At 37.6% G+C, this 25,590-nt stretch overlaps 1 protein-coding gene across 2 annotated transcripts in view; it reads right to left on the bottom strand.

Annotated features, from left to right (window-relative positions):
- Positions 1-25,590, bottom strand: part of ADAMTS18 (ADAM metallopeptidase with thrombospondin type 1 motif 18) — a 357,590-nt gene that overhangs the window by 252,221 nt on the left and 79,779 nt on the right. Inside the window, exon 3 of one of the 2 annotated variants that reach the window (XM_039888840.1) lies at positions 14,080-14,132. The exons of the other annotated variant lie outside the window; for it this stretch is intronic. The gene's annotated coding sequence lies outside the window, so the exon portion shown is untranslated. The remainder of the gene's footprint in view (positions 1-14,079; positions 14,133-25,590) is intronic. 2 annotated transcript variants of the gene reach the window in all.

The raw sequence follows: 25,590 nt of genomic DNA, 5'->3' as shown, positions 1-25,590 counted from the left end.
CTTCGGATTTCTTTTAAATAATTTTCTAGATCAACACTACCAAATACAACACCCTGTGATGATGGAAAAGTAGTATAACCTAGCAAAAAACCGATATAGTCATGTTATTAAAAACTCAATGTGGTTTAATATTTTTAAATAACATTTAATAATTCCATAGTCTATGATATGTATATATTATACTTAGCCACTTCTCTACTCTTCATTATATTTGCTCTCTATTTAGTCTCAAAAATTCAAAGGATACTTTTGAGATTCCTCCCAATAATATACGCGGAAACTGAGAAAGCTAGCTGTCCTATTTATAATCCCAATATCTTTGAGTTTTGTATATCATCTAAGACTAACCAACCTGTGAGAAAGATTCAACATGTGCTAATCCATTCATGGGTATATGTATAGGGATGCCACTGAGATAGAATTCGGTATACAAAACCTATGCTTTAGGGACAGAAGTCAACAAGTTGACTTCTTTAAAGATATTGCTATTAAATTCCTAGATTGGCTTATAAAACTTTATATTCAAGTACTTCTTGCTTAATTAATGGAACATTCTGGTCACAATATGGGTGAATCCATATTCATCCAAAGGATTAATAAGCAATTCTATATTATACCTAGTAGAACTCATGGTAATTGCTCTCATCAAGGGGATAATGGGTTACTTTCTTTTTCCCCTACAAATTAGACAGGAGGAAAAATTGACACACTGTTAGACACTCTGCTGTAGTACAAGATTAAAGACTCAATTCTTGACTTTGATGAGGTTAAAGTATAGCTGAGGAGCCAGGACGCACACAAAAATAATGAAAAATAATGTAACACGCTTTAGATAAGATGTCTCTAAGTTAATACTTTAAAAACAAAAGGTGAAATCTCCATGGCTAGGATGTCAGGATGATCTCCGGCCCTCCCACTTACACTCCAAGCATTCATTGCTGCAAAGGGAGTCCTCCCCAGGCCCCCAAGACTCCATAAAACATAGTTTGAAAATCACTGCTGCATTCTGATTCTTTTTATTTTAAATACAAGGAACTGGAACTCTGTGAGAAAAAGTGAATTGTGCAGTTAGTTTGTTAGTGGCAGAGCCCTGAGCCACAGCTCCTGATTTCTAGTCTGTTAGCGTTTAAGTACCAACAATACTTCTTAGAGTGCCCAGAAACTGAGTGAGAACAGAAGTTCAAGAAGGAAGGACGGTGACCTGGGAACGATGCTGCAGAGTGCGTAAGTGGATAAGAGAGCCCTGGGAGACAGCCCAGCAGCACACAAAAGCTGCTGATCCTCCATCTCTGCAGGGACGCCAGCTGCTGCCCTGCCCCCAGCACACTTCTCTCATCACTTTCCACAGATCTCAGGAGAAAAATTCATTCTCTCTAAAATATTTTATAGTTTTCAAAATATTATCACAACCATTATCTTATCATCACAATGACCCTGGGAAGGGGGCAAGTTGGGCAGGTAATATTACATTATTCCCATTTTACACAATGATCCAGAGATATTAACTTGTCTAAGATTATATAACTATCCCACACCAGCACTAGGATTAGAATTCAGGAATCATAGCCCCCAAGTCCAGAGGCCTTTTAAGTATACTCCATTTCCTCCTGCTCTCCAAGAACAAAATAGGGCAGCTGTTTAAACTGATAAACAAAAATACCAGAAGGTTATATGTCCTACCTAACTTAATAATTAAAGACTTCTGGTTTCAAGTAACCCAGAAGAAACATGTTCCACCCTGCCTCCCCCACTGAGCATAGTTAGAAAACATGGATGTAAGCAGCTATCTGAGGACCCTAAAAAGTAAATAGTAACATACAGATGGGGGAAGAAGAACAGAATTTGAAGCACTACTGAACCAGTGGTGGGTTCTCTAATTTTTTCCCTCCAGTGTAGTGTGGTCTGAACTCAACACACTAGACCTGGCAATAGACGACAGGGCAGAACACAGAAAGCTGTAGAAGAAGCCACCTCTTTCTGGCCTGAGGACCCGAAAAGGGAACTTCTAAGTCCAAAAGAGAGTATGGAAATTTCCCATTTTGTTTTCTCTTTTTTTTTCTTATACCCCCAAGCAATTTTGTGAGAGTAAAAGAAGTGGCCAGTGACAGGAGCCACGAGTCTAAGGGAAAGGGATGTTTCTGTCAGTTTGGTGGAGTTGCAATACCAAGGGGGTAGGGGAGAACTTTTATTTTTCTCTCTCTGTCCTCCCACCACTGGTCCCTGACACAACTGATTTAAGTGGCTAATCTCCATTTTTCTAGTCAGAGGACCAAAAAGAGGAGGGGAATCAGAAAAAAAAAAGAAAAGAAAAGATCACAAAGAGAAAAAAAATCAAGAAAACAGACACATAAATGTGTTTGTGAACACTTGCGCTCACTCCCCTCCCCTTACAGTTGATGCATGGATCTGATCCTATTCAGATAAAACACACTGACCACTGAACTAAGAAACAACCTTCCAGGTCCCAGTGTAGCCACTAGGTGGAGCACATGCAGGACAGATCCAAACAGCACTGAAAGGCTTTGAAAACCGAAGAACATTAGAATGTGGGAAAGAACTTTGGTTAACTGAGAGCTACAGAAAAACATCAATGTTCTCCAAGGATTTTAGAAAGACCCAGAATCTCTCAACATAATATTACATACACTCAAGATACAACCCCAAATTACTCAGCATATGAAAAAAATCAAGAAAATTTGAACTCATGGGAAAAGATAACCAACAGACATCAACACTGAGAATACAGATGTTGACATTATCTGACAAAAACTTTTGAAAAACTAGTATAAACATGCTTGAGCAAGCTACTATAAACTCTTTGAAACCAAAGGAAAAATAGGAAATCTCCACAAAGATATAAAAGATATAAAGAAGAATCAGGCAATTTTAGAACTGAAAAAATACAACAAATAAAAACTTACCAGATAGACTTAGTAGCAGAATGAAGATGACAAAGGAATCAGTGAATCTGAAGATACATCAATAGAAATGGTCCAATCTGAACATAGAGAAAAAGACTGAAATAAATGGAACAGAGCCTTAGGGACCTATGCAATAATGCCAAAAGTTTTAACATTCATGTGACCGTAATCTCAGAAAGAAAAGAGCATAATACTGAAAAATATTTTTAAAACAATGGTTGAAAACTTCCCATATCTGTTGAAAGTCACAAAGTTATAGATTCAAGAAGCTGAGTAAATTCCAAAAAAAGATAAAGCAAAATAAATCCACACAAGACACAACGTGATCAAAATGTTAGGAACTAAAGACAAAATATACTCTATCTATAGAAGAACAATAATTAAATGACTACAGATTGCTCAATTAGAAACTATGGGGCCATAAGGAAGTGGCACACTATTTTTTAAGTTTTGAAATAAAAGAACTGTCAATATAAATTTTATATCTAGCAAAAATATCCTTCAGAAAAAAACAGTGAAATAAAGACATTCTCAGATGAAGAAACATTACAAGAAAAAAATCATTTTGAAGATATCCGCTCTAATCAAATTGCTAAAAGTTCTTCAAAAAGAAGGAAAATAACAGATGGAGATTTGGAATATCAATAATGAAGAAAGATCAAAGAACAGAATAACTATCATAGACCATTCTTCTGTTGAGTATCTTAAAATACATTTGAAGATTGGAAAAAAAGTTAAAATATTGCCCAATGGGGTTTTCCGTCTATACAGATGAACTATTTGAGAAAATTATAACATAAAGGGAGGGGACATAAAGAGATACAAACAGTAAGTCTTCACTTAACATCATTTATAGGTTCTTGGAAACTGAGTCTTTAAGCAAAACAATATAAAGAAACCAATTTTACCATATGCTAACTGATGTAAACAAGAGTTAAGTTCTTATGGCATATTTTTGGTCACAAAAACATCACCAAACTTCTAAGTAAAGACTCAAAACACTTCTAATATTCATCATTGAAATAAATATGAGCTGCACATACATTTAAGAAAGGTTAATAAAAACAAGAAAGATAATTATTTTCCAACCTGCTTATTCCAGTCAGGTAGCAGGCAGAGCCTCTTCCATCAGCTCGGGGTGCAAGCCTGGACCCTGCACTGGACAGGATGCCCTTCCACCATAGGGAACACTCATACCCACACCCACATCACTCAGACTGGGACAATGTAGACCCGCCGATTCACAAGACGTGCACATCTTTGAGATGTGGGAGGAAGTACCCAGAGAAAACCTACACAGATATGGGGAGAATGTGCAAACTCCACATGGACATTTCTTTTTTCTTCATCAACAATATAATGAAACGACACTGAACAAAATGAAGTTATTCAAGGACCTGCTGTACAGTGTAATGTAAAAAAAAAGCATATGACATGTATGGTGGTAAGGTGTTTACATTCCACTGGAAATAGCAAAATGTTTACTTTTAGTAGACAGTATAAAGATATATATATATCCCTAAAACAACTACTTAAAATCTTTACAAAGACAAAACAGATAAAAGATTAAAATGAGGGACAAAAAGCAGATAAATTGTTTAAATGTTCAAATAATCCAAAAGTGAGCAGGAAAGGGGAATCAGAGAGTGAAAACAAGACAGACATGGTCCTGACTTTCACTCCTGAAGGAAAATATAAATCAGAGCTCTCTAACATAGTGGTCAAACAATAATGATCAGAAAAGGCTTCTGCAGAGACGAGCTCTCGATTTCTCATCAAGGAGGTGAGCAGATCTGGGGGAAGACATCCCAAGAAGACAGAACAACATGAGCCAAGACCCCAAGCAGAAAACCAACTGGGTGTTAGGGAAACAAAGATCACAGTGGCTCTCCAGAGTAGCGAACAAGGAAAATGTGAGAAAAGGGAGAGAAAGACTGTATGAGATCTTGTGGGTCATAGTTACTAGTATTTCATTACAAGTGCAGTGAGCAGCTGCTGAAATGTTGCATTCGAAAAGCAAAGGATTCTATTTTTCAAGGAACCTCTACATTGTTGTCCATGGAGGCTGTACCATTTTGCATTTCCACCAACAGTGTACAAGGGTTCCAATCTCTCCACATCTTCGCCCATGCTTGTTGTTTTTTTTTTAATAATAGCATGAATCCACTTACATGAGGTACCTGAAACAGTCAGTGTCATAGAAAGAAAGTGCAGAACAGTGTTTAAAGCTTCAGTGATGCAAGATGATTAAGTTCTAGAGATCTACTGTATAACACCATGCCTACAGTTATTTTAGTGTATTGTACACTAAAAAAATCTGTCAAGAGAGTAGATCTCGTTTTAATGCTCTTACCATAATAAAATAAAATTTTAATTTTAAAAATAAAAATAAATAAAAATGAAGATCAGAATTCTGAAAAAGGACAAGACAAGAAAGGTTTACTCAGGAGAACCCTACCTACCTGAACCCAAGGTAGGAGATTCCTGGGCAGAGCATACACGTGTTCCCTTGGGGTTCTAGATATGGATAACACAGCAAAATAAACAAGGGGGTCCCAGGCAAGAGCCAGCTTTCTCATTCTTTTGACAACTGAATGGTTAGCTTCCCTGGGCAGAAATGTGTACAAATCTGGATTACATCAAAAAGCCAGATGCCTTATCTAAAAGACGACAGACAAAGTTTGATCTTTGGCCTAAGGGGAGAATTAAAAGGTGTTTATGTTTCAGAAATAATCAGAGTCAGACATCTCAAAATTAAAATTCTTTGCCAGCCTATCAATATTTATGAATGTGTAAAGATTCTGACAGCCCCATTCCACAATTTCCATACATTGCAGGTTGAGAGGTGTTTGACCTTGGAGATAGATAGCATCTCTCTGCCAGCACATTTCTCTCTGAAGAGCAAACTTTATTTAAAACTATGACCCATCTTCTAGTTACCTGTATTTATTTTTTTCATTGAAATTAATCAGAGTGAGATTTCTTTACTTACAATACCCTGCAGGATTGAAAAAAGTCAACTACAGGTTCACCCATTTATAACCAACTCCAAAAATCCTATGAATTAATGAAGCATGACTATGATATACTACAGCCAATCTAGTTAGGAATGAGGGCAAGGTTTACAGTATTTAGAATAAAAGGTCTCAATATAAACCTAAAAGCTACAAATGAACAGGACAAACAGAGACTCATGGACATGGACAATGGACTAGTGGTTACCAGAGGGTGGAGGCAGGGGAGGTAGATGAGGGGAAAATTTAATCATTTCTTCAGTTAAAAAATTTTTTAAAAGAATAAAAAGTCTCACGTTATAGTTCGATATTAATGCATCACATGAACTTGGTTAAGTCTTTTTTTACTTTCAGTGGCTTCAATTTTACATTGTGCGAAATAGTAATTGCATGTACACATGTGTGTATGTATATGTGTGTAATGTGTACATGCATGTGTGTACATGTGTGTGAGAGAGAATGTGTGTGTAAAAGTCAGGTTCTCTAGAAGCAGAGCCTGAGGCAGGAGTTCTGAGGCACATGATTGAGGGAGTGCTCTTTGAGACGAACCTGTAAGGGAGGTAAAGATAGGAAAAGGAAAAGTCTTGAAAAAGGATATGGTGTCAGGTAAAGTCTAAGCTTAGCCTGACTCATGAGAGAAGAATAAATAGACCAGAAACATAACACAAATTTGTATTGCAGAATAGTCCCCACCTTGAGACAATAGGGTCAGCTTTTTTTTTTTTTTATCCCATTATTAAGTACTGGGATGCCCCCAGGGTGGAGGGAATCAGTTCTTCTGGGTTAAGAGGATCCTCTCAGGGTATAATTCTTTGGAGGAAGCCAGCCATGAGCCGTTAGCAGCCAACATTTACAGCATTTGGGGGATGGACACACAGGTTCCATAAAGGAGACATGGACAAGGCATCAACACCTATGTTGTACGCATATTAAGAGTAAAGTGCATATACGTGAATGAAAAGTAATGAAGGCACAGTGAGCGTAAACACACACCCAGAAGGCAGGGAGATTAGTAGGGGAAGAAAGAGAAAGGAAGATTGACTTTTATTTCCTCTATTGGTTTGCAAGGTTCTTATGAAAACATAATATAATACTTGAGGAAATACCAGAAACTTGCATTCTCAAACCCATCGCAAGCTTCCCTGACTCCATTTTGCTATTTCCTCTGCCTTTGACTACCCTCTCCCTAGAACTAAATTTACCTGTGACTTCAAAGTGGCTATCAGGTACCTCCTCTTTGAAAGGTTCGTAGGTCTTCCTCCTCCTCTAACTACCCCGCCTACTGCACCAGTCATAATGTAAGACACCATTAATAGGGACTCAGTAACAATACCCTGTGTGCAGTACCCATTTTAGTAATCAATAATTACTGGGCTCAAATCCCAATCACCAACTTAATACTTATGTGGCTTTTGGCAGTCAAAACCTCTTTGTTTTCTTCTTCTGTGAAGGTTAGTGGTGCCACCAACCTCAAAATTTTTATTATACATTTTTAAAGCTAAGGTTATGTGATATTTGATGCTTTTTTCTCTGCACAAAGGAGCACATTTCTAGCATATTCAGGTTAAGTAGACTCCGGAGCACCCTTGAAACTTCAGAACTCCATAAAAAAAAAAAAAAAAAAACCAGTGGTTCTACTTGGATTTAAAGAAAACAAAAAGAATGCATAGTTCTTTTCCTGAAGGAATCTAACATTTAAGAGAGAAAGAGCATGAAAATAGGGGTAGGGGGGAGTCCCAGGCCATGAGCCAAATGCCCTTGTAGCAGCTGGGCTCAGCAAAAAATTTTCAACTATTTTTAGCCTCTATATTTGGGTACACCGATTTCCAGAACAATATCCTCCAATTATGGTACCTAGGATTGTATCCTGCCTTCCCACACTTATTTCACCAGAAGCAATAATTCTTCACTGTCCAGCAACCCTTCCCAGGTACCCCTCAAAGCAGACAGGGATTCTCAGCCTTCTAGATATGCCATCTTGGAGCTGGCTTTAATTTCAACATCCATCAAAGTACTTTGCTTGTAGCAAAGTGCAGTCTTTGAATCCTCCCCTCAACAGGCCGTTCTATGGATTTCTCATGCCAGCTGGCATCCAGCACAAAGCACTGGCACCCTTTTTGTTGTTTTCAGAACAATACCACAAAAACACAATGCCATCTTAGCAGCTCATACAGTGGGAAAATGAAGTTTGTAGTCTATTGTAGTTGCCAATTACTGTATAATAAATCACTCTGAAACTTAGTGGCTTAAAACAGCCACTTAATTCTTTCTCATGGTTCTGTGGGTTGGCTTGGCTACCTGAATACTTTGGCTAGTCTTTCTTGGGGTCTTCCATGCCATTAAAGATGACATTTGGGGCTGGTGTCATCTGGAAACTCTACTGGGATGTTGGCTGAGGCCTTAGAGTATCTCTTGAGTAACAATGTCCACATGGGAAGGAAGGCACCATAGGAGAGGGGAGGAAGAAGCAAGGTATGAATACCTGCATCTCATTTTTTAATATAACGAAAACACAACAATGAAAGCCCAGGAAAGCATTAGGTACCTGCATAAGGGCCCTTTGCCTCCTTCTGTTCCACTGCTTGTCTTTCCATGACCTCATCAGCCAAGGTTGTAAGGTGAAAAACGAGCCAGCAACGGGAAGAATCTGTGAGCCAACATTCAGGCACAACCTTAAACACACATGTAACATCTAAATGCGTGTGCGTGTGTGTACACACATACACACACCATACCACAATGGAAGCTGAAGGAACAAGTTTATAGAGACTCTTTCATGAGAACTGTAATTTTCTACCTTAAAATCTGAATACTGTCTGAGGTTCATAACATTTTCTGATAAGAATCTCTGCTGCTCTGCAGTATGTCTCTTGTCATAGGCTTCCAGCCCTGAAAAAGGTCTTGGAATTCTGAGTCCAATTACCTGTCCCAAAGGGAGTACTAAAAGGGATAAAGTAATGAAAAATGATTATATATTTCTGAATCTTCATTGATGAGGTGAACCAAAGGTGATAAGATAACCATAGATTTTCTTTCTGAAAATGGTGTTATTCCTGGATGCAATGCCTTTTCTGCCTGCTCTACCTAAAACAGCAAGCTAATCACTCTCCACCTCAGTTAATTTTTCTGTGCATTTCTAACTGCCTGATATTGTCTATTGGTTTATTGTATGTTTCTCTACAAAATGTAAACTGCATAAAGGCAAGGACTTCATCTACCTTGTTCACTATATATCCCCTTGACAGTACCTGGTACATAATAGGTACTGATTAAATATCTGTTGAGTGAACAAATTAACACAAATTTAATTCTGATTAAGTATAAGACATTATAGTATTTGCTTTGTGAGGTGTGCTTTGCAAGATGAGAAATTATCCTCAACAAGACTAAAATGTACATTAATAACACAATGCTCAGAAAACTACAGAACATTTGGAGGTATAAACAAAGAGCTATTGAGAAAGCACACAAAAAATCATGAAAGACTTTATAAATTTGAACACTCATTAAAATTAACAAAGATGTGAGTCAAACAAAACTCTAGCATACTGTGGGCTTGCTGTGACTTAGGTCCTGTTTCAAATGTCCATCGTCTGAGAATCAGATCCACGACCTTGGATTATTATTAACGTGAATTTTGTGGAACTCAGCTTCTTTCCCTATATAATAAATATCTCTGCCTAGATAATCATTACGATTCCTTTCCGTGACAACACGGGAGGGAACTGTGAAAGGAGGAGCAGGGTTTTGGCACCAACTCCTCAGTGAGTCTGAGGTGTGAGTGACGAAATGGCATTAGACTAAATAAAGGTTAAAAGACCCATCACCAAACTGTCTTCTCTCAAGATCTATCTGCAAGGATGTTCTCCAACGGAGTTAATTATGATCAAGAGAAAATTGGAAACCAAACAGGAAACTTTTCATAACCATTTATTTTGTAATGAAATTACTCTGGACTAATAAATGTTAAAGAACCCATCATAAAACTGTCTTCTATCAAGATCTATCTGCAAGGATGTTCTCCATGGAGTTAATTATGATCAAGAGAAAATTGGAAACCAAACAGGAAACTTTTTAGATTTTCAACTAATTTCAGACTTGACGAAAAATTGCTCAGTTTCCATATATACCTCACCTAACTTCTAATACTTTAAGTCTCTTTCTCCTTAGTGCCCTAAACTGTTACGAGGTTGTATCTAGTTAGGGGTCTTTCTTCTTTCACCCTGTTATGTGCCTGGCATCTTTACTCAGCACTAGAAAATTGTCTTCTATTATTTCTTTGATTATTTCCTCATTTCCATTGTGTCTGTTCTCTCTTTGGGTAACTCCTACTTGTTGGGGATTAAGCCCTCCTATGTTGATCCTCTATGCCAATGATTCTCCAGTGTTTTCTCTAATCTTTTGCTTTACATTCTGAGATATTATTTTAAATGTTTCTTCCAAGTGCTAAAGGATATTTCTTTATTGATTAATACTATTATGGCAATAATAGTTTTAATTTAGAGCAAAGTTTCTCAACTTTGGTACTACTGGCATTTTAGGATGGATGATCCTTTGTCATGGAGAACTATTTTATGTGTTGCAAGGTGTTTAGCAGCATCCCTGGCCTCTACCTGATGGATGCCACCGGCACTATCCTCCAGCCTTTGCAACCAAAAATGTCTAACATTGTTCATTGCCCAGGTTGAGACCACTGATTTAGAAGTTTAATTTCCCTTTCACAGTAGCCTCCTCTTTTACATGACCATAATCACTAATACAATTAGGCTTGTTAAATTTCTCTTCCTTTCCTTGATTTCTATCTTTCAGAGTCAAGTGTTCTTTGTTCATCTTGGTCCTCCTCTCTTATTGATTTCTCTTAAATGTCTGGTGGTCTTGACTATGCATATTTAATTAACTAATATAAGTCAATTAATCAATAAATATAAATCACTTAAGTGAGTCTGTTTTTTTTAGTAGATTCCCCTCCCCACTGCAAATAGACCTCTTCCTCAAGTAAGGAGACAGACCAGGAACTCAGGGAATAGCCTGTGAATTAGCAGCCTTCACTACAGGAGGGACAAGTCCAAAGCAGACAGGTGGATCAACTGATCTCCTCAACAAATGTCAGTTCATAGAGTGCTTAAATGGGGTGGGGAGAGGCACTAACACCGAAACCAAGCTCTAGAGAGGCCTTCCAATACTCACCCTGATTCTTGCCTCTCCTCCAACCCTCACTGTCTGTAACCTATTGAGCCTAAGCCAGGAATGTCTCTGAAGCTCCAGGAAAGAATAATTCCCAATTTTAACCCAACTATTATTGACTTGCCGTAGGTATGTTCCGAGCCCCTTCTTCTAAATGTCCTTCAATAGGTAAACGATTAAACAAATCGTGTTACATGCATATCACAAAATACTACATAACAATAAAAGAGAACTATTGATGCTTCAACAACTTAAATGGATCTCAAAGGAATTATGGTGAGTGGAAAAGCCAGTTTCAAAACGTTATAGACTGCATGATTCCACGACAAAATCATAGAGGCGGAGAACAGATTAGTGGTTGCTAGGAGTTAGGGATGGAGCAGGGTGGCACAGCATGTGTATGACTATAAAGGGAGACCACTGTGATGATAGAATACTTTTGTCTTGATTACAGTGGTGGTTCCATGAATATATACATGTGATAAAAACTGTAAACATCTAAACACACACACATACACACTCGCTCAGAGAGCATGTAAAACTGGTAAAATCTGAATAAGTTCTGTGGATGGTACCAAAGTCAACTTCCTGGCCTCAGTACTATGCTGGCAATGTAAGATGTTGCCACTGGAAAACACTGGGTGAGAAGTAACTCTCTTCATAGAAACTGTATGGAATCTTACTGTACATGTTCCTGAACTTTCCATGAGTCAATAATTAGTTCAAAAAGATTTTTTTAAATGAGGTCACTGACCCCATCTTCATTCCTACCTCAATATTCATTACCTTTTCTGACCCACTAAACGTTTCCTTTCTGGTTCTTAGGCAAATAGAGTTTCAGTCCTTCTATAATCATTTCAATGGGATTTCTGAAGGTATAGAAAGCAAATTCGTGTTCACAAACAGCAATCTTGAATTGGAAACAACGAATCTATTCCTTTTGAATTAAGAGAAATAGGAGGGCTCACATCGTAGAGTTTCAATCAAAAGTCTAGCTTAAAAAGAACAAAATTTAAAGAACGTAACCTACATTTAGAAATGTTATTCATTTATTTCCTTAGGAACTCTAAACTATCTGTGAAATGAGGTAGCATATGAGAAATGTGTCAGACATTGCTAGACAATGTGAACTAAGCATATTGTAAAATTCCCTCTCACAGAGTTGTCCCTTTGGCTCTTGTTGAAGCTCTTTCCAAGGAATATCATATCAAAATAGCTGTTGCATGCTCTGTAGAACCTCTTTTAAAGATATTTCCCCATAGGTTGCACAGTGTCTCCTCTAAGGTATCTCTCTTATCAACTTCCTTCACAACAGTGGTTCCCAAAGTGTGGTTCCCCAGTCCAGCAGAATCACTATCACCTGGAAAACTTGCTAGAAATGCAAATTGCCAGGCCACATTGACTCAGAAACTTGGGATGGGACCTAATAGGCCCTCCAGGAGTTTCCAATGCATATGATTTCAAATAAAAGGGAAAAAAAGGCAATGGTGGGTGAAATGCCTTATAAAATTATTTTTATTCTATCTTTCTGCTACTGGGAACCTTGTATAGTTCCTTTTTTTTAAAATTTTTTATTTTGCTCTGGCTGCTAGAAGACTCAGAGCCAAATTGGAAGGTAGTTGTGGTAAATGTATTAACCCACAGAGTTATCATATGGACTTCTTCCTCCTTTCCTTGCTCTAATTTCTTATTTTTATTTTATTGGATTTTGTTCCTTTGGGGATAATAGAAAGTTATAAATATAGTCAATAAATAAAAGAATCCTTAACAACAGTGGCAATGTGTTCTTATATGCTGCCACATGTTCCATTCAGGGTATGAAATACAGATTATGCAGACTGAGCAGATGTTACCAGATATTAAATTGTTTTAAAAACAGATGACAGAACAGGAAAATCTAAATATTGCCTAGAAAAAAATATTTTGTGTGCATAATTCCCAGGGATATTCTCATGAAATAGAATTATTATTGCCCTTTTGTTTAAATGTAGGAGAAAGGATTTCGGCTTAGATTTATTATGTTAGTACATTAACCACTATTGTTCTTTTGGCTTCTTGGCTTTGGGTAATATTTTCTTGTTGAGAATTATTTTCTGTTTCCATCATCTTGAAATAACGTGTATTTCAATTGTCTTTTTATTTTCCCTGAGCCAGCAGACCAATACAATTCCCATTTGAAAAAGTTCTTCTAAAATTTCATATGTAACTAACAAAACACCAGGACGACTGATAAGTTTAACAATTCCATGAGTGTGTTGTTTTTTTGGGTTTTGTCTGTGACACATTCTAACATGTCACTGAAAAAGATATGGTTAAATAAATGTTCCATTAAAAGATGAGATGAACAACCACAACAATAATCAATAATGTTTCTGGAGCGACACTTAATTACTTCTTTGGTTTAAAGTCTGAACTCTGGAAGATAGAGAAAAAGTATAAAACATATTCTCTGAAGACTAAAAATCGACCCGCACAGACTATGTTTCAATTGGACAGCACTGCTCTATTCTATATGCCATTAACTCTGCCTGGCTCATCCATGGAGACCTTGCCTGATCATTTTCTAGGGGCTGATCCCAATCAGGCCCCTGACAACTGGCTAGGTCCTGTTCTAAATCAGGTAATTGCGCAAAACCTTGAAGCTGCTGCCAACCTGCTCCAAATACTAGCACCTGTTGGAATCCCCCGCCACTCCATCTCCCAACAACATGGAGTCCCTAGGCATTACTACTGGAACACTCCAGATTTCTGATAATTCTCTTAGAGCACAAGCTGTGTATTAATTTCCTATGGTTGCCATAAGAAGTTACCATAAGTTTTGTGCTATAAAACAATACAAATTTATTACCTTACCTTTCTGGAGCTCAGAAATCTGATGACAGACTCACTGGGCTAAAATCACGGTGCCAGCAGGACTGTGTTTCTTCCTGGAGGCTCTAGGGAAGAATCTGTTTTCTTACCTTTTCTAGCTTCTAGAGGCCGCCAGCATTCCTTGGGTCTTGATCTCTTGTATCTGCAAGGCCAGCAATATCTGGTTGAGCCCTTCTCACATCGCTTTTCTCTAGCACTGACTATTCTTCTGCTGCTTCCACTTTTAAAGACCCCTGTGATTATACTGGGCCCACATGGATGCACTCAGATACATGCCTTCTATTAAGAGTTACTGATTAACAACCTTAATTCCATCTGTAACCTTTTCCCTTTGCCCAGTAACATGTATGGGTTCTGAGGATTAAGACATGAACATCTTTGTGGGGAGGCATTATTCTATCTACCATGACTAGTGAGCCAACAAGTAAGTAATCAAGTGACCAACAGAGCAGCTCTAGACAATGACTATTTAGTTCCTCTGAGGCATCCTATTTTCAGGAGAGCCATTATAGGGCAGACTGAAAGCTTGGCTTCCCCACTTATTCCTTTATCTCTCTGTGCTTCACTTGCCTTGTCTATAGCATGAAGATAATAATAACACCTATTTCACAAGGTGACTGTAAATATGGCATGAGAAAATACGTCAGTGTTTTGGAATACAGCAACAACATAAAAAGGCATTGAAAGAATGAAAATTTTAAAAAAGTAATAATAAAAACATATGAGCTTATGTTCCAGGCAGATCTCATTTTATTGCACTCCACAGGTGTTGCGTTGTTTTTTTTTTAAACTGAAGGCAAGACTCTCCACCAGCAAAAAAAATTACTGCTTACTTTATTGTGATACTTTTTTTATTACAGTGGTCTAAACCAAACCTGCAATACCTCTGAAGTATGCCTGTACTAAAGTACTAAGTCTAGAGACATAGTGTCCTAGAGCTAAAAGTATCTTGGCAATCATTAAATGGAAGATAAGAATGGAGGTTCAGAGAGGGAAAACATGATTCAATTTATGGCAGAAATAAAATGAGAAATCAGCATGTAGAAGTCCTGAGACATCTCTCTCCAAGACCACTCAATGGTCTTGGAGATGCCGAGCAAAGGTAGTCTGCACCTGGCAGACAATGGGTGTATGTGCAGTTCACTCAACATACTTCCTCCGAGGCATATCTGTACAGGGAGCATGGCCTTTCTGATGTGTAGGAGCCACTCACCTTAAGCTGACTGCCGAATATTTCTTACAATTATATTTCAGAAAAGTTTCAATGATGTGGGGAAAATTTTCAACATGGATACAAAGCTGGATACATAATTGTATATTCACGATGCAGTAATTATGTAGAAATAAACATTTTTTATTTGACTTTCAATTGCTGCAAAGTGTTTATCTTGATGTTGTAAATGATGGAAGCTTTTAATTTTTTCCTATCTTTTATATGTTTTCCAGATACTCTAAGTGAGCACGATTTTTTTCGTCTTTATTGAAGTAGACAATTAGTTGCTTGTATTTACATTGTACAATTCGATGAGGTTTTTTTTTTTCAATTATAGTTGGCATACAATAACAAGTTTCAGTTGTATAGCATAGTGATCAGAGATCCACATAACTCACCAAGTGATCACCCCACTAAATCTAGTATCCCTCTTCCCCCTTACATATTTCTTACTACATTATTAACCATCTTCCCCATGCTACACTCTACACCTCCATGTCTACTCTGCAACTATCCATTTGTACCTCTTAATCCCTTTGCCTTTTTTTGTCCTCCCAACCTCCCTCCCATCTAGTATCTCTCTAAATATTCTCTGTATCTATCAGTTTATTTCCACTTTTGTTGTTGTTGCTGTTGATTTTGTTCTTTAGATTCCACATGTATGTGAAATTATGCAATATTTGTCTTTCTCTATCCAACCCATTTCTTTCAGCACAATACCCTCTAGGTCCATCAAGGCAATATCTTTTTCCATCACCTTCCTTTTAGTCTGTGTGTGTCTTTTAGTCTGAAGTGAGTGTCTTGTAGTCAGCATATGTAGGGTTCTTGTTTTCTTGTCCATTCAGCCGCTCTCTCTTTTGGCTGGAGCTCTTAATTTGTTTCCACTTTAGGTATCTGTTGATAGGAATGTAGTTATTACCATTCTTTATTCTTATTTTTGATACATGTTTTTTTCTTCTTAAAGAAGTCTCTCCAACATTTCCTGTAATACTAGCTTGGTGATGATAAATTCCTTTAGCTTACTTTTGTCTGGGAAGCTCTTTATCTGTCCTTCAACTCTAAATGATAGCTTTGCTGGATAAAGTATTCTTGGTTGTAGATCCTGGATTTTCATCACTTTGAATATTTTCTGCCAAGCCCTCCTGCCTGCATAGTTTCTTTTGAGAAATCAGCTGTCAGTCTTATGGGTGCTCCCTTGTAGGTAACTAACTGCTTTTCTCTTGTTGCTTTTAAGATTCTCTCTTTGTATTTAATCTTTGGCATTTTAATTAAGATGTGTCTTGGTGTGGGTCTCCTTGAGCTTCCTGGGGTTTTATGTCTATTTCCTTCACCGGGTTAGAAAAGTTTTCCATCATTTCTTCAAAGAGCTCTTCAACATCTTATTTTCCTTCAGGTACCCCTATGACATGGATACTTTTACTTTTAATAATGTCCCATAGGCGGCTTCTTCTTTTTTCTTTCCTCTTTCCTCTTTCCTCTTTCTTCTTCTTCTTCTTCCTCTTCCTCTTCTTCTTCTTCCTCTTCTTCCTCTTCTTCCTCTTCTTCTTTATTATTATTATTATTATTATTATTATTATTATTATTACTATTATTATTATCATCATCATCTTCTTCTTGGCTTCTTTTTTCTTGCCATTCTGATTGAGTGTCCTTGGCTTTCTCATCCCCTACATAGATCATGTGATCTTCTTTATTCTATTGTTTATTCCATTTAATATACTTATCTCAGATAATATGTTCTCATTTCTGACTAGTTCCCTTTTATAATTTCCATTTTTATGTTTTTTATCTCTTTGTTGAAGTTCTCACTGAATTCATTTACACTTCCCATAAGTTCATTGAGCATCTTTATAATCAGTGTTTTGAATTCTGCATCTGTTAGATTGCTTGACTCCATTATTTCTGGATCACTGTTTTGTTCTCTCATATGGTTTCTGCTTCTTTCTCTTCCCATTTTGGCAGCCTTTCTATATCTGTTTCTATGTACTAAGCAAAGCTCTTAAGTCTCCCAGTCTTATTAGTGCAGCTTTGTGTGGCAGGTGTCCAGTGGCACAGTCCTTAGAGGGGTTCAGCTGCAGGCCAAATTTAGCCCCGGTCAGTGCCCCTTCGGGGTAACCTTATAAGATTCAGCAAGCAACCCACAGATGCTGTGCTTCTAGTTGCCTCAAAAGGCCACACCAGAAACCGTGGTCAGCTTCCATCAGTGTGAGTCCAGGCACTGCTCAGCAAGGGGCACCTAAGTGAGGACACACCTGAATATGGCTTAGGTGGGGCCGTGAGTTGGAGGAGGTGTGGTTTCAGGGAATCCTCTGGGCAGATCAACCTCTGTTATCCAGGTTGATGACCTCTTGGCTATGGAGGCACTACATCTGCACTGGGAGTGTGGAGAGCTCAACAGAGAAACAAGATGCCTTTAAGAGGCATCTGCAGCTGCCGCAGCCTCCGTCCCACTCAGCCATTCCGGGCACTTCGCGTCCTCACCTCGTCCTACCTTCTGCCGTTGCAGGGTGATTTCTTGGATTTCTCCCTAGTTGTATGGCTTGTTCATCTAGATCCCAGGTGATTTTTCCTTGCTGTTTGCTCCTTGTTTTTGTCACAACTTTGATTTGGTCGCCAGAGGGATGAACAGAGCCTCTATTATCTACACCATTTTTCCCCACCCCCTCAAGCATGATTTTTATAATAAAAATAAAAGTGCCTGTTTAAAAAATAACAATAATGGAAAGATTACATTTGGTCGATGATTTTGTTCCCTCACAGCCCCAGATTTATAGAACCTAGATATTCAAAACAAGTATTTCCTTTATATTCTCAAAAATATTTCTCCTAGCTATTCTTTTTCTTATTTCTAGGAGATCTCTGCTTTATCTCACATTGCTATAAAAATATTCTAACAGTAACTACCTCAGTAAGCAAGTCTATGGACCATATAAAACTGAAATGCACCCATCAGTCAAAACAATAAATCAAAACATGTGATTAGGTACACATCCCATAGTCACCATCACCAGCCTCACTTAACCAAAGTTTTCTGCCTTCACGCTATTTTCCCTTTCAGTTATCACTACATTCATTATTCAGGCAACCTCCTTTCTAATATAATTTTGTATTAAATAAAGAAATGCCTTCAGAGACTGCAACTCTAAGTAGGAACACAGGTCTGGTCTCTCATAACCCACATTCCCCTGGATGCAATTAATTTAATCTCTTTCTGAATGTGTTCTTAATATCAGCTTTTACCAGGGGCCATTTTTCACGTGTCTTGATTTTTCATCACTCAATTCATGAATAAGACCATAGACATTAAAATGATAACATATCATGTTGAAATCAAGGTTAAGTTCAAGGGAGAAATAACATGCTCTGTCTACAGCTAGAATGAAGGAAAGTGATTGCAGATCACGACTGCATTATTTGCATAATATTTGGACTTTTTTCTTGCTGTCACATTTGGGTTAATGGAGTTACATTTTCAAAGCTGGTCTAAAGTATTCAGAGGCCATTGTGCACACGGGGGCGTGGAAGGCGGCAAGTTTTCTCAGAACCAGGACCTAATGATTCATTAAGATGGCAAATTGAATTGCTATTACAGCAAGATCTCAAAGCCCCCGAATAAATATGGAAAGAAACAGTCTTATTCAAAGTGACTATGAATTAAAAACCTATCTGAGTAAAAAAAAAAAAATCAAGCCCTATTGATATCCAAAGAGATAATTCAAACAAATCAGACTTATGAGATGCTCAGGGTTTATTACATTAATTATTAAAAACATAGGGCTTCTAGGAGTCCCATGATTTTTTGACCTACCTTTCTCTACCAATAGTCAGGAATTTTCCAATATGGCCCCTGTGAGCCCAGCTTGTTTTCTTGTACCGTATAAACATTGATTCTCCCTCCATTTTACCCCACTGACTACTGCCTCTTTCTGTAGCTTCAGTCTCTGAAACATCCTGACATATAGGAAAGTCATTAATTGTCAGGGCTTAGAATTTGCCTGATCTCACTAGACCACTCATGTTTTTGAAAATCTCCTGTCTCTACTTTGATAATAATTACTGTCATAATTACATTAACAGCAAATACTCACTGAACACTTTCTATGTGTCAGGCACTTTTACTTGAATTATCTCATTTACTTGAATTACCTCGTGTGTGTGCACGTGCACGTGCGTGTGCGCGCGTGTGTGTATGTGTGTTTGTGTTTATTCTTTAATATACAGATGGTCCTGACTTACAACAGCTCAACTTACAATTTTGATGGTACAAAAGCTATACACACTCGGTAGAAATAGTACTTTAAATTTTGAATTTTGATCTTTTCCCTGGCAAGTGACATGCAGTACTACACTCTCTCCTGATGCTGGGCAGTGGTGGTGAGGCACAGCTTGCAGTCTGGCATGCAGTCACAAGGTTAAACAACTGATAGTCTACAGTCTATTTATTGTGTTAGATGATTTTGCCCAACTGTCGACCAATGTAACTGTTCTGTGCACATTTAAGGCAGGCTAGGCTAAGCTATGATGTGCAGTAGGTTAGATGGATTAACTGCATTTTGGACTTATGATATTTTCAGATTATAATGGGTTTATTGGGAGGTAACCCCATCGTAAGTCAAGGAGCATCTGTACATAATTTTAGAATTACAGAAGAGTTGCAAAAATAGTACAGACAGTTTCCATACTTCCTTCATCCAGCTTGCCTAAAGGCCACATTTTTTCACACTGTCTTTAGTCTTTAGGTCATTATTGTCAAATTCAAATCCACTAAACCACAGCACGATAGGGATACAGCCACAAAACCCATCTAATATTTTAATAGTGCCTCACACGGATGACATGACTTTCTCCTTGGTGGAGGCTCTCAGCTGGCCATCTCGCACTTCATCTGTTATTATTAATGATTCCCTCTGTGCATAGTACAGACACTGACCTTACATATCTGCACATGTTTATGTAACAGATAGATCAAGGATTCTTACTTTGTTAGGTTCTTCATGAATTTAAGGAATTGTTCCTCTCCCTAGGAAATGCAGAGACAAACAAACCTACATGTTCCAGGTAGTCTGTAGACCCAGGGTTCCTCTCTTTGAGTTCAATGTTACCTGTTTCATTTTTTGAAAGCTAACAATCTAGTCTGATCTGCTAATCTCACTCACTGCCTTTTCCTCAATCTTCATAGAGCTTCCCCACATCACTAACCCTAGAGAGGCTGCCAAAGAATTGGAGAGCCAGAACTCCTAAGACATGGTTTTTAACCACTGAACTGTTCTTGTTTTGAGGCTGCGGAAATGGCCATTTGCCAAAAAATACATGTAACTGCCACCAGGACAATCTCATCAGGCAGTAAGGATAGTGGATCCACTGCTCCCACTGTGTCAAATTCATCACTTCAGGGATTTCCTGACAACAAACCAGCCCAGTCGGCTCCTCAGCTACGTACTTGCCGAAGGTCAATCCACTTATCCACGCAGACCCCAGTGACTTCTTGCAAATTAGTATTTATGAGTCTAATATTCTGTCCAAGCTAAACATTCAAAGTTAAATGTAGCTGGCTTCTTTCTTGATAACTGAAAGTCTGAACTTCTTAGGCCAATATTCTACTAGAAAATCAGGTGGTTATTAATAAAAGCACAACACCCAAGAAAGGCCTTAAAAGAAAATCAGAGGGTAGTTGGTCATTGAGTTACTAAGAGCAAGAGAGTGAGCCTTCCTCAGGTATCATAAGACCAAATTGTTCACTGCAATTTAAAATGTTAATGGGTCAAAAATACAAAAGGCTATTTCTAATAATATTTACATTTAAAAAATACAAAATTAGTCTATCCTCAGCATGGCATGATGAAAAGAACTCAGGCTTTGGAATTAGACAAGTAAACTTGAATTTGGGTGTGCCACTTAACTTAGCTATGTGCCTTTGCTCAGCTAAATTTCCCTCTTCTCTAATGAGGAAATAAGGTATATAAAAAAGGACTGTGATGAAGATGAAGTGTGACAATGCGCATAAGGGACTTTAAAGCAAGGGCTGATTCAATGAATATAGTTCTCTATCCCTCAGAATTCTTTCCAGAGCTCTCCGGGGTCTAGAGCAGCAAGAAGGTAGAAGATTCTACAACTTGAGATACATCGAATTTTGAAACACATCAAAATTTAGAGAATTTAAGCAACTAAGGATACAAATCTCTGTATGCCTGTCAAGTAGTCAGAAGCCAACAAAGAACATTTAAAACTGATTGGAATCATAATAAAATGGTAAACCTAAATCTAAAAATAGCATCACATATACATGAAATGTAAGTTGTCTAATCACACTAATTAAAAGACAGATATTGTCAGAATAAATGTTAAAAATAAGATCCAAGGATATGGTCTCTACAAGACACCCACTTTAAATATGATATAGGTAGGTTATAGTAAAAGAATGGAAAAAGATGTACCATGAAGTACTAATTTAAAAAAAAAAAATGAAGCGACTCTATGAATATTAGACAGTGTGGACTTCGGAATAAGGAAAATCATCAGAAATAAAGAGGAACATTATATAATGATGAAAAGGTCAGTTGACCAAGGGGCATAACAATCTTAAGTGTGTATTCACCTAAAAACAGAGCTTCAAAATACATGAAACAAAAACTAACAGAATAAAAAGGAGAAATAGAAAAATTCACAATTATAGTTGAGGACTTCAACATTCTCTTTCAGTAAGAGATAGCATGAGTAATCAAAAATATCAGCAAGGATATACAGGAATTAAACAACACCGTCAACCAACTTGATTTAACTGACTGTTGTCAAGGGCCCCACTATCAAGATGAGGACAATATATCAAAAGAACCCTAGTGACAGAGAAATTTTCATTAGATAAAATCCTGGATGAGTTGCTAGAGGATGGATAGCATGTGTCTTAAGTCCAGGATTAGCCTGAGTAGTGATGAAAAGCAATGAGTCCTTTCTGGGCTTCTATCTTCTTACCTGTAAAACAGGCAGCTGGTGTATAGAGCAGTGAGGTGAAGTAGTTAAGAAACTGAAGACAGTCTAGGTTAAAATCTTAGCTCTGCCTCCTACTAGTTGAATGAGCTTAATCAAACGCCTTAACTTCTCTATGCCTCTCTATGCTTCTCTGTGCACCATTTCCTTACCTATATGTAAAATGACATGCAAAAGCATCTACTCTACAGAGCTGTCAGATGAACTGAGATAATCAAAGTATTACACTTAAAGCAGTATATTTACCTGGCATGTGGTAAATATACGACAAATGCTAGTTATTATTAAAACTGTGATTATTTCTAAAATTGAGATAGAAAGACCCGTGTTTCTCAAACTTTTTTATTATTGCATCCTTAAAAAGCTTCTTTTTGTCATTTTTACCCCTAATTACTCTCTGTTCCCTGAAATTTTATCACAGATATTCTGTATCTGTATATCTCTGCATGTGCTGTGAGCCTTTGGAAGGCCACAAACCATTATAATATTCAAGAATCAATTTTTACCATCTTGGGAGAAGTATGACCTGCTGAAAATGCACATGACAAGAAACTGATCTCTAACATTCTATAATTCTAAAACTGCATAGATCATATTATAAGACCTTTAAAATTACTCAGGTTACATAAAATGTGAACTAAAGTTGCCAGTGGAACTGTTAAATTATGCTATGAAGCATTTGGGAGATTAACGGGTTAAGTCTAAGGATTTGGGAAAGACTCTCTAACTAGTACAGGCAGGCAGCTAGCCAGAGACTTGGTCCCATTAGATAAATATCATTATGTCCTAGAAATATATTTATGTCCAAGTTACTGGTATACATTCTGAGTCAAGATTTATGAGATCAGAAAAAATGTTGTAGTCATAAAGAATTTGAAAAAATGAAATATTTTTCTTCTAGTCGTATAGCTGGGCAGATTGAAATGTTCTCCTAATTTCTTTTGACATGTAGCCCATCTCTCATTAGCTTATAGGGGTGTCTGTAACTGTAGCACCTGTCAAATACTTATTTTCAATGATCGACGATCACATTAAAAAGACAGCCCAACCTCATCTTGTCTTTAAAGCGGAGAAAGAAGCCTAACACTAAATGTCTATTATGGAGCCAGGAAGGCATGTATTTTCTCAGGCCCTAAATCACAGACTGATGGTAAAATAAGACCCAAGCAGCTCTTTTGAATACCCCAGCCTTTCATTCTTTACTGATCTTAGAGATATCCACCCCAATCTTGATAAATTATCAGGGCATCATTTATCCTTCACATTGGCTTATATTTTTCCCTTAAACTTCCTCTCATATGTTCCTTTTTCCATTGTGCTCATAATGAGTTATTTCACATTGGTTCCATCTCTGATGCCATCCAGTGGAAAATTATCAAAGTTAGAAAGAAAAAGTATATTGATGTCAGAGAAGAAAGCTGTCTAGTTTCCTAGACAGAGTATCTTCTGGGATGATCATACTCAAGTTCAGATTTTTCCATTAAGAAATTTACAATGTCAACTATAATTGAAAAAAAAATTAAAATTAAAATAAGTACGAAAGAAGGTAAGAAAGGAAAGAGAAAGAAAGAGAGAAAGGGAGAGGGAGAGAGAGAGACAGAGAGGGAGGAAGGAAGGGAGAAGTTTACATTATCTGTTAATAATGATCTCTGGGAATGACTCAATTTAATCAAACTCCTAAATGACTGAAATACAATTTTTTGGATTTGTTTGTTTTTGTTTTGTTTTTAATTTACTCCAAAGAAGACAACCTATTTGGGGACTAAAAATGGATGTCTTTCAGACCACATCTACATAAATAGCAAAGACACATGGAAATAAATTAGCAATCAGATAGTTAGATCAGAATGTAATCTCCAAAAGAAAGGGAGAGATGGGTGGGAAGCAATGATCTGGAATAGCAAAGACAAATTGTTGGCATGTGTTTCACTATTACCCTTCCTGCAGCAGCGGCAGACACTGTTAGTCAATTATTGCACGCTTTTGATGATGAGCTCTGATACAGCCTTTGTATCCATCCAACACAGTCAGAGTTATTCTTTGAGATGAAATCTTATATACTATATCTGGCCTGGAGGGATAATTAGTCCAAGCCATGGATCTCTGTTTTCTACTACAGAACAGAAAATTCTTCACTAGTTGTCAGAATTTATATTTATTTATAGAAGGTTTAGGATCCTCTCACTGATAGGACTAGAAAAATATTGCCAAATTCTACTTTTGTTGTGGTGGAGCATATCTGACAAAATTAGAGATAGAGAATAACGTTGAATATTTGGAAAAAGACTCTGGAGGTAGGACCTGAGCATCTGTATTTGTAGAAACCTCCATGGAGATTTGATGCTTTTTAAAAATGCCAAAGTCGTATACTGCTGGCCATACAGGAAAAGAAACTACCCAGCCCATAAGATTCAACTGTCCTGTCTCTAGCATTACAGGTAACACTGACTAACCACAGCTTTGCTTGATAAGTGAGGACAAATACTCAAGACCTTCCAATATGGTGCTCTAGATAGCTCCTCCCAAGCAATTAGATATAGTACGTTGGGCAGTTATTAGTGCTGTTTAATTCTCTCTTTCTCTGAGCATGGTATAAAGACACTAAATTGACATTTGCCCAGTCTCCATTAATGTTAGTGTGGCTGGGTGTCTTGACTGGCCTATGCACTGGCTCTGAAGAGACAAGCAAAGCTCTAAGAAACAGTTTGTGATTCACCACATTTCTCTCTCCCTCTGCCAAGTGCCTTGCATCATTCTACATGGTAGGTGCAGCATCAGCTTAGGGTTTACAGATATGTGGGACAGAGGCCCCAACTCACCCATGATAGGCATCGTGATGGTTAATTTTATGTGTCAACTCGACTGGCCAAAGGATGCCAGGCTAAACATTATTTCTGGGTGTGTCCGTGAGGGTGTTTCTGGATGAGATTAGCATTTGAATTGATGGACTCAGTAGAGCATCCTCCTCAATTTATGAGGGCATCATCCCGATCTACTGAGAGCCTGAATACAACAAAAGGAGGAGGAAGGAGGAATTTCCCCTTTGTTTTTCTGATTCACTGTAGGAGCTCATACAGCTCACCTCATCTCTTGCTCTCAGACTGGAATTTACAATTTAGGCTTCCTACCACCCCACCTGGGTCTCTAGCTTGCAGACAGTAGATTGTGGAACTTCTCACTGTCCATAACTGTATGAGTCAATTCCTCATAAATAAATAAACAAACAAACACATAAATAAGTTTTTATTTATCTGTTGTTTATATGTTTGGAGAACTCTAATAGGCATGCAGAGTGAGCAAGAAATAAATCTTTGTTCTTTCAAGCCATCCAGATATAGAAGTTATTTGTTCCTTAAGCGTAACTCAACCTATTCTAACTGACACATCATGTAAGGAAAACTTT

Source organism: Pteropus medius, unplaced genomic scaffold (assembly GCF_902729225.1).
Source record: "Pteropus medius unplaced genomic scaffold, Ma_sr-lr_union100, whole genome shotgun sequence".
NCBI classification, from domain to species: Eukaryota; Metazoa; Chordata; class Mammalia; order Chiroptera; family Pteropodidae; genus Pteropus; species Pteropus medius.
The sequence above is the reverse complement of the archived record's forward strand: the minus strand, read 5'-3'. Positions and strand labels throughout refer to the sequence as shown.